The following is a 16,132-nucleotide window of genomic DNA, read 5'->3' on the forward strand; positions in this document are numbered from 1 at the left end:
TGCTTACATTTTATTTTATTACGGCGATATGCAGCGTGGCAGCACAGACGATTAAAAAAAGAAGAGAGAGAAAGAGAGAGAGAGAGAAAGAACTCAACAGTGGAGCATGCCTGCGGCAAACTTTTGATCGCGAATAAGAGTTCTTCTGTACTTGCCTCTTCTGGGATAGTCATGGCCCGAATATGCAGTACACTGGTGACTTCCATCGCGCTCTCGACACGTGGCGGCAGGCCTGCCCGTTGTCCGGATGCAGCGTCTGTGTGGAAACGATGTGGCGTCGGAGGGAAAGAGAGGTCGGAATGCGAGCCTGGCTCTCGGGGTGCTCGCGTGTTTGTGTCAGAGGAACATAGCGATCATCTACCCCGTGTGCCACTGAAGGTCACCATGTTTGGTCCCGTTTGACTTCTCTCGATGTCAACGCAAAACAGAACCGCTGACCTGCGTGCTATTTCGACTCTCGAAAGTGACTACCTCCATGAAGGCGAAGCTTTAGCGTTTTGGCGATTTCTTTTTCTTTTGCTGTGACTGTTATGGAGGAAATTAAGATTATATATATATATATATATATATATATATATATATATATAGAACTTGAGTGGTGCTACAAGGTAAACATAACAAGTATTTAATTTTTACCTTGTAGCACCACTCAAGTTCATTACGTGTGAAAGGTAGCCTGATGAATTCCTTTTTGCCTACTATATATATATATATATATATATATATATATATATATATATACACGCGCAGAAACGCTTATCGAAGCGCCTGTGCATATGTGTTCAGATCAACTAATGTTCTGCAATTTGGGAAAGGGCAAAATGGCGCTGCACTCAAGAGTAGGTAGCTTATATAAGCGCAGCGGCCGTTTTCACGATTTGCATCTATGTGCGCGTGTTGTCCCATATGCGTATAATACTCATATGTGCCTGTTCGCTGCTTAATATAATGTGTGCGCGGTGTGTGCATGCTCTGGCGGGTCTCAGCCTATATCGTGACCACGTTTACTCTCTTTACCTCACTCCGCTGTTCATTTTCAGAATTTTTGTCGTTTTTATTATATTACATTATTACTTATTTTAATTGATAAGGCGATAGAAGAAGTAGACGTCAACATTAAAATATGGCTAAATCGTCTCTTAATTTCAAGAAAGTATACAGCCAAACGAGCAACTATACATCAACTTTCATATACCTTAAAAGAAACTTTGTGAGAAATGGCCTTCGAAACACCATGCACTTTTCAATGTAGTATGTTCCCGTAGCACCAAAAGTATTATTTCAAGATAGATGGAGGCAAGTACATAACTCCTCTTTCCCTAATTTACTGAATTGAATGAAATGTCAGTGCAATTTGTGGCTTTCTTTTCTTTCTCTCTCCTTTTCTTTCTTGGGTTTTTTTTTTTGCCTTTACCGTGGCGATGATAACCACATCGCTGGCATGAGGCTATCACAGCCTTGTCAACGCGTTGTAATCCTCTGGCTCTTTTTTTTTTTTTCTGTCTCTTCTTTTATTCCTTTTACGTTTGCTTTCCAGTTACGGGGAGAGCTTCTTTTATTTGTTCCAGTCGACGCAGGGAAGTACCGTCGCCAAATCAGTTTGTCGGGCAGTACATATAGAGATTGTAAAATTTGAAATCCGCGCAAAGCTGTAGCGCTAACCAGTAAAGTACTTACAGTAAAATTTCAGCGTTCACAGAATGAATACGCATGTCGTAGCGAGAAGGATGGCCACGACAGGCAAGCAGTATAACCAATTAAAGAAGCGTCATCTTTTTTTTTTTCTGTGTTATCATACCACGACCTCATTTTTGAAACATCCGTACACATGCATAGATAGAATGTTAAAACAGCGCATGCTTAACGGTGTTTGGCTCAGCGAGGCTAAGGTATTTGCCTCAACTACCTATAGGCGTCCAGCCAACGAAAGCTTCGTTTCAGATAGCCTGAAAATAGCATGACGACCCAGGAACAGCAAGATTCAATAGTACCGGCTATTACAGCTGGTGCCGCCGTAATAACATCGTTGTAGCAATAGGCCAGTCCGGATAGAAGTCAGTGTCTAGAAAGGCGCGCATCCTAGCCTATAGGGGGCGATGCGCGCCATTCTAGAGAATGACTTTCATATTAAAAACGTAAGCACTGCAACAGCCTACAAACACATGGCACATGATGTCTGCCCCAGGACACAGAAAAAAAAAGGAAAGTAAAGAAAAAAATTTCAAGAAAATCCTTTCCGTTCCTTCCGAGTTTATTCTGCAGAACCTCGACATGAAAGGAAGCTGTGGACACCGGCAACATTTGAACTCGGCTCAACTCAAAAGAGCGTCTCTCTACTAGATGATTCGAGCGGTATGACGCAACAGGACACATTAGTTCTACACAGTCCCAATAAAGTCGTTCTCGCGTCACTGAAAAAGAGAATAGAAGAGATATAAATATTCAACGCGAAAAGTGCCGACGAAAGAACTTCAGAGACACTTCGCTGTCTCCTTACAGAACGTCAAACCATATTTTCTTTTTTCACGTTCCCTCCGGCGAATAGGAAGAAAAACCAAACGCACAGGCAGATTCGTACCTATATTAAGTCTTATTCCACGTGGCGGAACATAACGGGAAACGAAATTTCTTTAGCCAGTCGAGCCCCATTTCCTGCGCTAAGGAGGCAATCATCTTGTCTCGGATGCGCGCGCTCCTCTGATTCCACCGGTGTTCCGATCGCCTTTCCATCAGCACGGCTCGTGCCATCCTCTTGTCAGTCTCCTTCGTGAGAAGTACGTGCACACGGCCTATTTTGTCACGCTACTCGTCGGCACGGAACGCAGAACGCCTCTTCCTGCTCACTGCCGGTTCAGCGACTCGTTCACTCCCAGCAAGGCATGCGCGAGCGCGCGTAGCGAAAAATAAAGACGCGCGCGCGTAGAAAATAAGGCATCTCCTATATATTCTATACCTCTGCCCCTGGCCAGTCAAAGAGGGTAAATGTGCATGTACATATATAAAACAAAGAGCAGGAAACTAATCTTAGCTGGCACATTATGTGCGCACAGCTCACGTCTTCACGAGTACGCCGCGCGCGCCGCCGTGCAGTCGACGCCCCGAAAGAACCGCGCTTCTCCTCAGAAGGGCGGCAATAACATAGCGGCCCGCGTGACCGTGCTCCCTGAAAGCGCGAGTAACGCGAGCACGTGTTCTTATGCGCTCGCAAAGGAGCAGCTAGCGGCAGCAGCAGCTCGAACGAACCCCGCGCTATATAGCTGAGAAGACAAAGTGCGCTTGTCTAGGGTAACGCGCGTGGCTCATTTGCGATGCGATTCAGGTCAGCGTTCCTTCCCGCGGCTGCTGCTGCTGCTGCTGCCGTGTTTCGACTCCGCTAATGCAGTCGTATCGCTCGAGCCCCGTGCGCGGGTTGAAGAAAGGAGCGCCCCTCGAGACCGCGCGTGCGCACGCACGCGCCCGTTCCTTCTAAACGAGGGACGCATGCAGCAGCTAGCAGCGGGACGAGAAAGCAACAGTATATCTCGCGCTCAGTATGCGGAGTTCACCCGCTCGCTATATATATACACATATAAGGAGCCATGTGGGCGGCGCGCCCTAACCACTGCCTGCAGTGCGCATCGCTGAGGGTTCGTGCTTTCGGCCTGGAAGTCGTGTGCTCGTGCACTCCGGCGGCGCACGAACGTGGAAGCCAGAGCGACGCCCGCTTTCAATTAGACTAAATGGAACGCGTCCCGAAGCGCCGCTGGCTGCCTGGCTGCACGCATATTGGCCCGGCCGTTGAGTCTGCCGTGCTGCGAAGAAACAAGAAGGGCGCGCCGGAGAAAGAATAAGGTCCCAGAGCAATTTGGAAGAGGGGTGCGGGGGGGAGGACTTTTTTTTAGACACCGCGCTCTTCTCGAAAGGGCCGCGCAGGGGTAGTTGAGGAGCTAAACAGGTAAGATACTCTGTCTTCATCTACACCCTTCTGTATCGGTTGGTGCTGCTGCCTATGTCGGCAAAGTTCACTAGAGGTTTTCCTTCGTGTCGTTGTTCTCAAGGTGAGGGATGAGACCAGAGCAAGGCATTTTCCCATAGGTCTGCACAGTTTTCTTTCTTTTTCCGGAGTTGTTGGTCTGCCTGACCATGAGGCATGATAAACCAGCTTGCCATAGCGAGCTATCACTGGTATGCTAGAAATCAGAGGAGTCGCCGAGACGAAGCATGAGCTGCAGCGAACACGGCTCGAGGACAAGAACATGCTACATCCCGGTGCGGTAAGATAGCACAAACTAAACGGAAGCCTATGCTTACATCGATGCTTATTCCGCAAAGAAGAGTTAAGGGCACATTAAAAAAATATAAAAAATAAGAAATATATAAAATGACAGAAAAGCGATAAAACGCACCAATACTGTACGCTCATGCATTTATGACGGAAGGCGCGCGAAAATGAGATTACTCTCCCTCTTGTTCGCTGCGGCGTCAAGAGTATGGGGCTGAATGAGAAACAATAACACGCTTGTGCAAAAATCTTATCTTGTTGCGCGTTAAATGTGTACCAGGAGGTAATTGGGAACATCTTTTCGAAGTTGACCGACTGTTTCATCTTCTGCCACCACATCTTCAGCCCATAATATCCAGGCCATCCACTCTTCAGATCGGTCGTTGCCTCTTGAAAAGATGCGTTGTATCCTCTACGTGGCCGCTTTCCTCGTGCAGGGACCGAATGTTTGATAAGCGAAAAAAGGCGTGCAAAATGTTACAAATCTTCGCGTTCGACTCTCGAGCTACGACGAACGCAGAGATTAGAAAAGATACAGAGTACATACACGACGCAAAATTCCACAGCCTCTATGACCGTCGCTCCACAATATGCGCACGCGGGGACTTTGCAAGCTCTCGCAGGTGCGCTCGACTGAAATACGTAGCGAAAAGAGAACGAATATAGTCACCTCTGATGATAAAACTCAACAGCCTGGCTTCTTTTTTCGCATTCTTGCACGCTCGAGTCAGGGAAGCGGGCAAATTAAACAAGGAGAACGCAGCGGGAAAAGAGGCAAATCCACGAGACTTTACTGATTAGTATTCTGTCGAAGAGCGCGGCGCGACCTTATTTGGGCACCGCGACCGCGCGCAACCCTTTCGGGTTCCACCGCAAGTGCGCGGGGCGCCCCGAAATCAAAGCGATTCCCCCCCGGGCCGACGCGAGGCGTGGCGCCGAACTGGTGTATCCACGGGCAACTCTCTGAGAAGAGAATAAAATAAATGCGCGGAGAAACGGGCGAGACCAGCCCACATAACCTATAAAAGCGTCTCTCCCCTATACAGCTCGCTGCACGACGTTTAGCGCGTGTTTCGCATTTCATTGACTTCTTATTTTGTTCTTCGCCTCGAGGCCCTGCAGTCCGCGCGTCGCCTCGCGTCCTCGCTGTTTTCGAAGAGGATTCGCCGTTCTGCTTTCCCGGAGCGTTGAGAGTTATCCACAGTGCATTTTAAGGCCCTCGCTCCGCCAGCCGAACGGTGGACCCAACCGGCGATACACTGTTACTACAGAGCGCGCCTGTATCGCTGCGCCCGTATCTTGCACGTCGTCGCCAGCGTTAAGTGCTTGACGTCGTCGGTGATACTTACAGCGGTTGCATCGATCATAATCAGCAGGTCGTCCCGTCCTATACGCGCTGATTCCGCGTACTGCGGCGTTGTGTCGATCTCGCACGTAACCTCGTTTTATTTTATTTTTTTGCTCCCTCTTCCTCTCTATAGTCGTTCGCCTCTGCTTGAACGAATGTAAGGCGTGCAAGATGAGCAAAGACGAGCTCCCCTGCGTAACGTGGCTTAAAAGAAAGGTGCCTTCGTTTCTGTGAAGTAAGAGATGTGTACCGCAGTGCGCAGCGGGATGACAGTGTTTCTCCTTTTCTACTATACGTACCGATAGCTGGTTTCCTTAACATATGAAGCCACGCCGGCACCGGCCCAACCTGCGAGCCATGCGTAATCTATGCGCGAAAGGTATAACTCAGGCTAAAAGAAAACGTAACCTACCAAAGGAAAGGACTGGTGCGGATGGTGATACAGAATTGCTCGTAAGGAAAGACGAACCCTGAGTGCCATACGACAGTCCCACAGGGAAGCTAAAGCACGAGGCCTGCGATATCGAATTAGCATAGCGCTACAGCGTTTTAGCCTCATAGCTGACCTTCTTATAACGGTTTCTTGTGAACTGAACGTATTTTTTATCACGCGGAAAATACCTTCCGTAATGTAGGCAGTACATTTGCATTCTGCGTACAGGTGTACAGACGTACACCTGTACGTCTATGACTCGCAACCATTAAAAAGACATACCGACGGTAAACACTGAATCAACACATGCGGACTCGTTGCTCTTTCGAGAAGAAGGTAATTCGTTTTTAAGGTCACTAATTATTCACAAGGCTACCGCAACTTTTGACGCCCCAATAATATTAAATATGGTGTCATAATTACTATTACGCTACCAAATGCGTCGTAATCTTGTTTAACTTGACACTCAACGACGCTCCATCCTTAAGTAGGCTCCACAAAACGTATTCCTTACTTAATCATACTTTGGTTCCCTCAATTATCCCCTAGCTATATTTTAGTTTTCTCAAGCGTGCCAATGTTTAATTTCTGCACGATACACTTGTTCAAACACGGCGAAGCATATATGATCCTCGCAGCATGTATTCAGCCAATATTAAAAAGAACAAAGAGCGGTCACTTTTTCTTTTTTTTTTTTTCGCCGATGAACGGGTGCCAGTCTTCTGCACAACCCTTCAGACAAACAAGTCAAAGGCGGCTTTCGCATTAAACAAAAGGGGAGCACGCATCACGTCGCCATAATAATGGCGGGATATAATACGCAAACTAGTCACCCCCAGAAAAGGATCTGCTTAAATCAGGTTAATCGCAATAAACGTTAATGCTTAATCTGCATGCTTAATTTGGCGCACTTCTCATTGAAGCTCACTGCCGGTGCGTCCTTCTTGCCAGCGTCGTTCACTTCATCAGTTTGGGCATCCCCATCGATTCCTTCGGTCCTTGTAGTGCTGAAGGGTAAAACTTTTTTACCCCTCTGCTTGCTTTACGTCGACTGCCGGTTCTTCGTCTTTTCTCAAGTCCTATAACAGCCAGTGTTTCCTTCTTATTATCGTTATATTATATTTTTTTCGTTGCCTTCTTCGTCCTCAATTTGCAGGAACCGTCGGCAAGGTCGGTTGGACGACGAAGTAGCGTTTTATTTATTCCCTGCGTTTTGCATTGCAAAATGTCGAAGAGCGTTGAGGACAACGCACTCCTTGGGACGCTTCCACTGCGCTGGAGGCTGGCGGTGTCCGAAACCTGTCCCAGATACACGACCTCGCTACTTCGGCACTTATTTTACGAAGTCACTGCTGTCCCACAACTGGACTTCAGCTCCTTAATGCGTTCACCTGTGTTCGAAATGATCCATGCGGTGTCGTTAATCGTACGGCGATGCAAGGTTGATCGGCTCGAACATTTAGCGTATACGACGAACGATACGGACCTGAGCCTTCTTCATGAATAGCCATAGACCTGGCCGTAAAAATTGGGGCTTATGGCTCCATTTCAAAGCTCTAAGCAGGGTATGGCATAAATAGCTGTTATGCAGTGAATAAAAAAGGCATATTTGCCGCTACTTTTAAGAACTCCGAGTATTTTGAGAGCTCTTTCTCTTTTTTTTCTTTCTAAATATTCTAAAAAGTATCAGTACTGGCGCCTTGGATCGCGGTTTTCAAAGCTACCATTAAAAAAGAAAAAGCGATTCATTAAAACACAGAGAATTCTGCAGTGTATACGTAGGCGCCTACATGTTACTCTTCAAAGGGAAGCGGATCGAGGACAGAAAGATTCTAGATAGGGGAGGACGAGAAAGGGGAAAAAAAGCAAGAAAATTGGTGATTACGGTATTTATAGGTGAGACAAGCCAAGGAAATAAAACCGCCTCGACTAACTCTGTATATAAGCAACATTTGTAGCCCGTAAGCATCTAAGAAAACAGTTCCCCTGAGACTTCAAATCATTAGTGACAATTTTAGTGCCGCAGATGTCTTTAGACCACAGCTGCTAATCCTTTATCAGGCTCTACTTAGACATGAGGGAAAGAAGGTAAGCATAGAAAAATAAAACAGTAATGCGATTCAAAAAGCAATTCGTAGTGAGTGTGTCACTGCACATACAAACAACGTAAGTTTAAAATAATTTGAACAATGCCTATTTTTAGCCTACGCGATATCCTGCCGAAAGTTTATAGGGTCTACCTTTGATGGCAGTATAGCATTCGCATTCGCTTTCAGGCTTTGCCGTGACCACAAGTAAGCGACAGGAGTGCTTCGAACTGCTTTGTCCGCCTTCTCGTCCGTAAGACATAAAGAAGGTCTTGCCTCAGCGCCAAAAGATATATAAAGATCAAATATAAAGCAGCGCTTTTAGCTTCTGAAACTGCGTTCAGAACAAAACCGAGAGAGGACGTTGGCTAAAAATAGTAGCGTTTCTCTGCCGCCATATCCCACCGTTTTCGCTTTCTTTGCTAGCGATACACTTTGGCGTCACCCGTTTCATGATATAAATCCTTAAACACACACACACAAACACACACACACACACACCGCACGCTAGTTGGTTCGGTGACATAGATTCGTTGTACTCGAGAGTTCAAGGGCACATCGGTGCCGACGGCGGGGGAGTCGACTCGACGGAGGTTACAGAAACAACGCTCTATGTGATAACCATCTATCCATTGCTATACAGGAAAGCGCGAATCCTACATAGCGGGCCGTGGCCCACGTGCGATGTGTGGCACCTTTCCCGATGTGAAAGCGAGGACGCTGGCGGTAGGAAATGCCCAGAGCAGTCGCGAGGCGCCCACCAGAGACTGTCTCGTGTATTTACTTTTTCTTTCTTCATTTAATGTTTGATTCTGAGGGCACAGCGATAAAGCTGGAACTTTCGATCCCTTACTGCGTAGCGAATTGGCATTCTTCAACCTCTGCAGCCGCCGCTGCGTTTATTAAAATACAACAGCCTATATGACCATTTGTGATGAACTTAACAACGACGAACGCTTCATTGCGTGTGCGTGTCTGTGCACACGGTGAACTTGAGCTTCCACTGTGCACGGTAGCAAACCGGGCTCGGCCTGTCGGCCTGGATAACCTGCCTGCTATTCCCTTGTCACCTCTCTCAGTCTCTCTCAGTCTCTCTCTCTCTCTCTCTCTTTCTCTCTCTCTCGGTATATATATTCTCCAACATCCGACAGTCGTCGATGATGAGTCGCCCTTCGTTTCTGTGACGGCGAGCAACCACACAGATAGTTGATTTTCGGCGACTCGAAGCCGGCACGACAGTGCTTATCAGCCTTGCGTCGTAGTCCACATGAACAATTGGTATTTGAGATTGAAGAAAAGACAGACCACCCGGCTGAGTAGGGACAACACGTCATTTTTCAGGGGCTACCGAGTCGTCGTGCCATTATCACTGATAAACTTCCGGATAACGCTACTCAATTAGCTCACGGAGAAGAGGAATATTTATCGACATCATTTTAAAGGACGAATTGCTGTAAGTAATCGTATATTAGCACGCCAGAGCACGCTATCTGATTTGAATGAGTTAAGTTTCAGACATTGCCGACTGGAATCCCTGGACCCTAACTTGAGCCTTCTGTTGTCATCTGGATCGCCCCAAGAATACGCGACCGTTTTATGTATACTATATGTTTGCGTGCAGCCATAACGACGCGGTATGTGATCCCGCTGCATGCCATCACTGTGGTCAAGAGGAAGCTGTTAGTGGTATCGGCGCCCCGGCAGCTGGGAGGAGTGCACCGCTACCCCGCGAAAGTTTGAAAAACTACGGTGGCCGCTTCTGGTGCAGCGCGTCAAGAACGTGCTGGGCCAGGAGGCGCGAGCTTATCAGGGGGCCCGGACTAAGGCCTTGGTTAATTTGGGACAAAGAAACGTCATCCATCTTTCTCTCTCTCTGGCTCTATCAGTTTTATCAGTCGCATTCTGTACCAGTGTCCGCAATATTAGTTAGCAGAGACCTCCGCCCAGCGTTGTGCCGAACAAGTTCAACGACCCACCACTGTCGGAAGAGATCATCCTAAAGCATATAATAATAATAATAATAATAATAATAATAATAATAATAATAATAATAATAATAATAATAATAATAATAATAATAATAATAATATACCAATATAGGTGCGAATGGGGTTTACATCAGGGAAATTAACTTGCAGCCAGTAAATCACATGCGAACCCAGGGATGCTGCAAAGAGAACCTTAATGTGTTTATTCGAGGCAAGCACTCGTGACTTCGTAATCCACTAGCCGCATCAGTGAAGAAGTAATCACTCGCGAAGAGTTAGCGGCTGGTGCTCGCACTGCGCAGTCAACATCGCCTGCGCACAGTTCTCGTATACGTGCTGGACTGACTTAGAGCATGCGCTGCTCAATCTCGTACGACACGAAGCTACAGGTGCGTTGCAAGAGCCCTGCAGCGACAGATACTGTCACCAGCGCAGTGCGGCTCACGTATAGTTGCACATTACGAAGGCTGTGCGAAGGCTTATTATTATTGTGTAGTCAAGTGCTGCTGGAAGGTGTGTCCACCCTAGTTCTTGCTGTGTCCAATTTCGAGGGTACGCTGTATCCGCCGCGTGCCTTGTGAGAAATTGCCGTGTGCGGGGTTGGAGACAGCCAGTCAGCTCAGCGCACGTAATTTTCTCAGCCAATTGTATCGGTTTCAGTTCCCAAGAGTATTCTTTTTCTTTTCTTACTCATTGTACATACTGCATGTGAAATGATTCATCTGACTTCGTCACTGCATGGAAATTCCGTATGGGTTGTCGGCTTCGGGAAATAACGACTTGCCCATCAGCCACTTTTATCCTTCGCGTTATTGAAATATGAACGACGGCACGCACTACGTTCAACTAGAAAAAGAAAGAAAGACAAGCGCCTAACACCCTCAACGACTTGCGCGCTCAACTTGCGCGGACAGCTTGAAGTGATTGGTGACGACGTCGACGACGGGCTTACGCTGCTCAGAAATTCGACGAAAGGCGTAGGCACACATGCGAGCACACAAAGGAAGAGGAGAAAGCTCTACAACCTTTCTAGGTTGCGCGAACGGGGGCCTCCAGAGCTGAGATGAAGCAAAGTCGCTGGCACCTCTGAATTCCGCATTCTTTCCGCGACTGTTGCACGAACAATGGAGGCAGATTTCTTTTTCTTTTTTTCTTCTAAGCCACAAAGGATAATATACCTTGGAATACAAAATTTCGTTTCTACAACAATGGAAAGAAAGCTCGAATGGCGGCCGCCAGGAGCAAGGCTCTTACTTCGCGCGTTCCGCTGGCTGCGGCGAATCTCGAGGCACACGTTCCCATCGAACTTCTTCACCGCTGTCTGTTCATTTCAACAGAAATTGGCGTTCACCCTAAATATACACTGAAGGAATATATTAAGCCCAGTTCGATCGAGAAGTTAATCGTCTAGAAGTTTATCATCGTTTCCTGTGTGCCAATATAATGATTTTGTCACGCAGAAAATTGAAACCGAAGGTCCCGCTGTCGCTCGTCTTGACGTAATCCCAACGTGACTTCCCTTTCAACCACTCTCCGTAAATCAGCCAATGCCAATGTCACTTGAGCATAGGCCATAAAATGTAGCGCCCCTCTGATTTTTCGTTTTCGTCATTTTCTCGCTTAGAAAAGCTCCGTTCTCGTTATGAATGACGAATTCGCTATTACGGAAGCCTAGTCTATCAACCTAGCTTGACTTGATAATTTCCTTTAGTGTAACACCAAAGCAATCAGGGAAGCAAGTATGACGGCTGCGATCGCGAACAGGACAAGTAGAAGACTCACATGTGTTTCAAGTCAATAACAGCAGCTCCGCAACACCAGCCGATCGACGTTCCAGCCCTCCAGTGCGCATTTTGCTTCTTTACGTCTAGTGAAAGTAATCTGTCTTACGCGCGTCAACATTCGAGCGAGATAAAAAGCAGACACTGCTTGAACGATCGCTATACGACGTATACCGAGGGGACGGACTGGTCCGTAGCCAAAATGGGATGTAACGACGACAAGGGTCGGGGATGGGGATTTGCATACACTCGTATTGTAGTCATGGAGAATAAGGGGAACTGATGGGGCTCGATTTTCGTTGGCCACAATCGTACGAGGTGACAGATAACCTGTCACTTGGCAGATGAATCTTAGTTTACGGAAGACCTGCGACTCCATACTGCGACTGGTAACGTGACAGTTCGCTGTTGTCCTATTCTGTTCCGGCTGTGTGCCTTTCGTGTTAGAAGATAACCGATGAACTGTGCTTGTAAATAACTTCGGCATGCAGTTCCTGTAGCTGCACTGTATCGAAGTTCTTACTATCATTTGCTTTGTGTAGTGTGCTTAACGGACGTGCATCACGCTTGCCCGCGTGCGGGCCATCGAGGAATAAACACAAGAGACAGAGCGTCATAGTGAAACACATCCAATTGTATTCAATATATAAAAAAGAAGCAAAGCATAATAATACATCCACCATTAGAAAACCGTGTGAGCTCACCGCTACTGGGGGACGCTTTAGTGTGGTCTAGACACCGTAGTTTCAACACTTCCTTTTCTTCTCTCACCACACCTTTCATTCGAGTCATCCAAGGGGTCCATCTCAAAGAGCTGGTCGCTTATTGACTGCTATACCTTCGTTAAAGACGCAAAGTGTTGCTCATGCGTAGGCTTGAGTTAACCTGTTATTAAGCGTTTATTAGCTTTAAAGATAGTACATATGGAAGTTAACAAAGATGCTTATGAAGAAATTAAGGACAGTGCAACGAGTGATTGAATGATTAACGATAGGCGTGACATTAACAGAGGATGACAGCGATGTGAATTATACACCAAGCGGGAGTAACCTAGTTGACATCAAGACAAAAAGGGCAGGACATGTAATGCGTAGGGCAGTTAACCGGTGGTCTATTAGAGTTACAGAATGCATGCCAGCGGAATGGAAGTGCAGTCGGGGACAGCAGAGAACTAAGTGGCGCGATGAAGTTGGGCAATTTGCAGGCATAAGATGGTGTCAGCTGGTACAAGACAAGGGTAATTGTAGCTCGCTAGGGCCTTTGTCCTGCAGTGGAGCTTCAGATGATGATGATGATGATGATTTGAGAAGTAACCAACATACAAGATAGGTAGTTTAGCCGAACATGTGAGAAGGAACCACGCACCAAATCACGGAAAGATCTAGAATGTGTGGCAATTATTACCCATCAACTCAGAGCCACATGAAAAACAGAGTACATGGCGATAAAATAGGCTGGAATACCAGGTGGATCAAATGCTGACGAATACCGCAGAATGACTTAGCCAAAAGTGTGCTCAAATATAACTTACGTCGCTTTCTAATTTAGATCAATGACGTAGCAGGCCCTCGCTTGGAGACGGAAGGAAACAATATAGAGGAGGCGATAAACGAACTTTCATCGAATACCGTTCATAAATTCGCAGAACGAATGTGCTGTTAAAGGAGAACCACGCTCGGTTAGACTGGGGGTCGCATAAAAGGCGGCGCCCTGTAGGCGCGCTACACGGAAGAAAAAGGCACCGGAAAGAAGAGACGCCTGTTTTTGTTGACCCGTAGGTTGCACCGCGTGCCGGCGGCGGCGCGACGCCTCTGGCGCTGCCAACGTACAGCGGGGGCAGGCATGCAGGCAAAGGCAAGCAGGCACACGCTTACGCGTGGCTCTCCGGAGATGCCTTGACCTTGGAGGCGCGAGAGCTGCTGCCGGCATCGCCGCCACCGCCGAAGCACAGGCAGCAGCAGCACAGGCAGCGCGCGCTGGACGTCGTTGCCGCCGGCGCGAGCGCGTGAGTCCGGCGCACCGCGAGCATCTCGCCGCCGCCGCTGCCGCCGCGTTCATCCCCCTCGCTCGGCTGCGACCCGGTTCGCCGGGCGACCGGTCCAGCCACTCCTTGGGCGCCCCCTTCTTGCCCGAGGAAGAAACCTGTCTCCCCCCCCTCCATCGCCGACGAAAAATCCACGCGACCGACCGACCAGGCTCGGCTGCTCTGCCGTCGACCGCCGCCGCCGCGTTGCTGCTCCTCGATCCGAGGCCAACGTGGAGTTGTTCAACCGCAGCGCTGCTCTGCTGCTGCTGCAGCCTCCGGTCTTTCTAAGCGGCCTCTTCTTCTTCTTCAACCTCATCCCTCGGGGCTAAGCAAGGAGTGTGCGTTCGTGTGTTTGTGAGTGCGTGTGGCGTGCCTTCCAAACCTTCTCGGGCCTGGGTGCCGCGCCCCCTTTTTTGCCACCGGGTCTGCACGTCAGTTTCGCGTGTTTCGCCAGTGTGCACGCTCCTCTGGATTGACTCACCTGCTGGCGGAAAAACGAAAAGAACGGATTGGACCGACCGACGCCGACCGCGAAGCCACGTAGCGTTTAAGAAGTAACGGTGCTTTCTGCAACGGTGCCCGGAATCCTTTGGCCTTCTCTTGGCGTGTCGCAGCTCGGCAGTAGAAAGGCCTTGGAGACGACGAAGGTGAGGGAGTGACAGAATACTTATCCTTGCCAGCGCATGTCGATCTGTATCGCATTGAATAGCAAGCTGGGTTTAGGCTCGTATCGACAGATAGTGTTCGAGAAATGTATTGCGCATCTCGCGACTACATTGCTGAGCAGCTATTCTCCCGCCGACTCGACTGAAATATCGTTTTGCCTATTAGTGTAGCAAGGCACATCGCTCTCGCCACCTTTAACACCAGCGATCTTAGCGAACTCTGAGTGAAAAGTGAAACAAACAGTAGTATGTGCCACTTGTTTCGTTTCGCTGCACCAACTGAGGCTACTCTGATGTTCCTTCATTCTCGTCCTCTGTATCATTTGATAGCAAACGGCCATTCCTTCAAAGATTTCAAGCTAGTTAGTCCTATACGGGCAAATTGCACGTTCACACGAAGAAAACAAAATATTCGCGCCCGAATGTTTCATCACTACCTGTTAGGCCAATTTGTGTTTTGCTGGGAGCTGGAACAAAAATTCCGAACGCATACCCATCTAAGCACGGGTTTTTCATCTTTATGATATAGGCAAGCATCGAGAGACATAGGAAGAAGGACCAATAACACCTTCGGCAGGCTTTATGCTCACAAACGACTTTCCGCATGTAGCCGCGAACTCAAAAGTAATACGTATACCTCGCCTGTGCGCATTAAATAAAAGAAAAAAAAAAGAAAAACAGAACAAGTTGTCAGAATTAATCCAGAGGCACCCACTGCGTAACTCACAGACCCTCTGTTGTTTTTGTAAGGAAACCCTTATAATTCGATATGTGTGACCTGTATGTTGAACGTCTCTGGTTGGCAAAAGGTCGTGGGTTTCCGGAAGGGCGCGCGTCATTTGGAGACGCAGGGCCGGCCGGCTACTGTGATTAAACATACCGCTCGAGACACATTAGTCCACAGCAGTCAGAAATGACGCCCACATAGAGACCAATTTATCAAGCCCTTCAGGATGACACGAAGTGAGGCAGTTGGACGTATTCTAGACACCCGCGATGGTCTCGCATTGTAACTATACCGTGCGGCTCACTGTGGTTCGTGACCATTCAGAAAGGCGGCAGGTAGCCAGGGTTGAGCAAGGTGGTCGTAATAATATTAATTCCCACGAACAATTCATTACGAAAAACACAGAAAATAATGTTCAGTTTTGGTGCATTAGCGCGAGGTGCAAAGAGCCCACAAATGACTCTCGCAGCACGTAAAGAGCAACTGAAAGTATAGTTGCACAGTATGCTTACTTGGCGGCGTGACTTTTGAAGCCAGATTACACGTATACGACTTAACGCGATGTGATTATTTGGAAGAAATTTTTATTTGAATACTTAATGTTGTCGCAGCTCCGTGCCTGCTGAGGATTGCCTTGCGAAAACGCATAAGATAGCGTGTTTCACTTACTGAAAAACGATTGGCACACGGTCCCCAGATCTTTGCTATCGCTATCTAGTTTCTGATTCTTCATGATATTTGGTTGTGCTTCCCACGTCGGCTGAGTAAGCGCGATCCTCAGTAAGCAGTAATCACAGAACATATAAGCACAGCTCA

At 47.8% G+C, this 16,132-nt stretch overlaps 1 protein-coding gene across 2 annotated transcripts in view; it reads left to right on the forward strand.

Annotated features, from left to right (window-relative positions):
• bbg (PDZ domain-containing protein big bang) overlaps nucleotides 1-16,132 on the forward strand; it is a 345,047-nt gene that overhangs the window by 82,401 nt on the left and 246,514 nt on the right. The window contains exon 1 of one of the 2 annotated variants that reach the window (XM_050189251.3): nucleotides 14,121-14,571. The exons of the other annotated variant lie outside the window; for it this stretch is intronic. The gene's annotated coding sequence lies outside the window, so the exon portion shown is untranslated. Of the gene's footprint in view, nucleotides 1-14,120; nucleotides 14,572-16,132 lie in introns of those variants that run through there. 2 annotated transcript variants of the gene reach the window in all.

Source organism: Dermacentor andersoni, chromosome 2 (assembly GCF_023375885.2).
Source record: "Dermacentor andersoni chromosome 2, qqDerAnde1_hic_scaffold, whole genome shotgun sequence".
Taxonomy (NCBI): Eukaryota; Metazoa; Arthropoda; class Arachnida; order Ixodida; family Ixodidae; genus Dermacentor; species Dermacentor andersoni.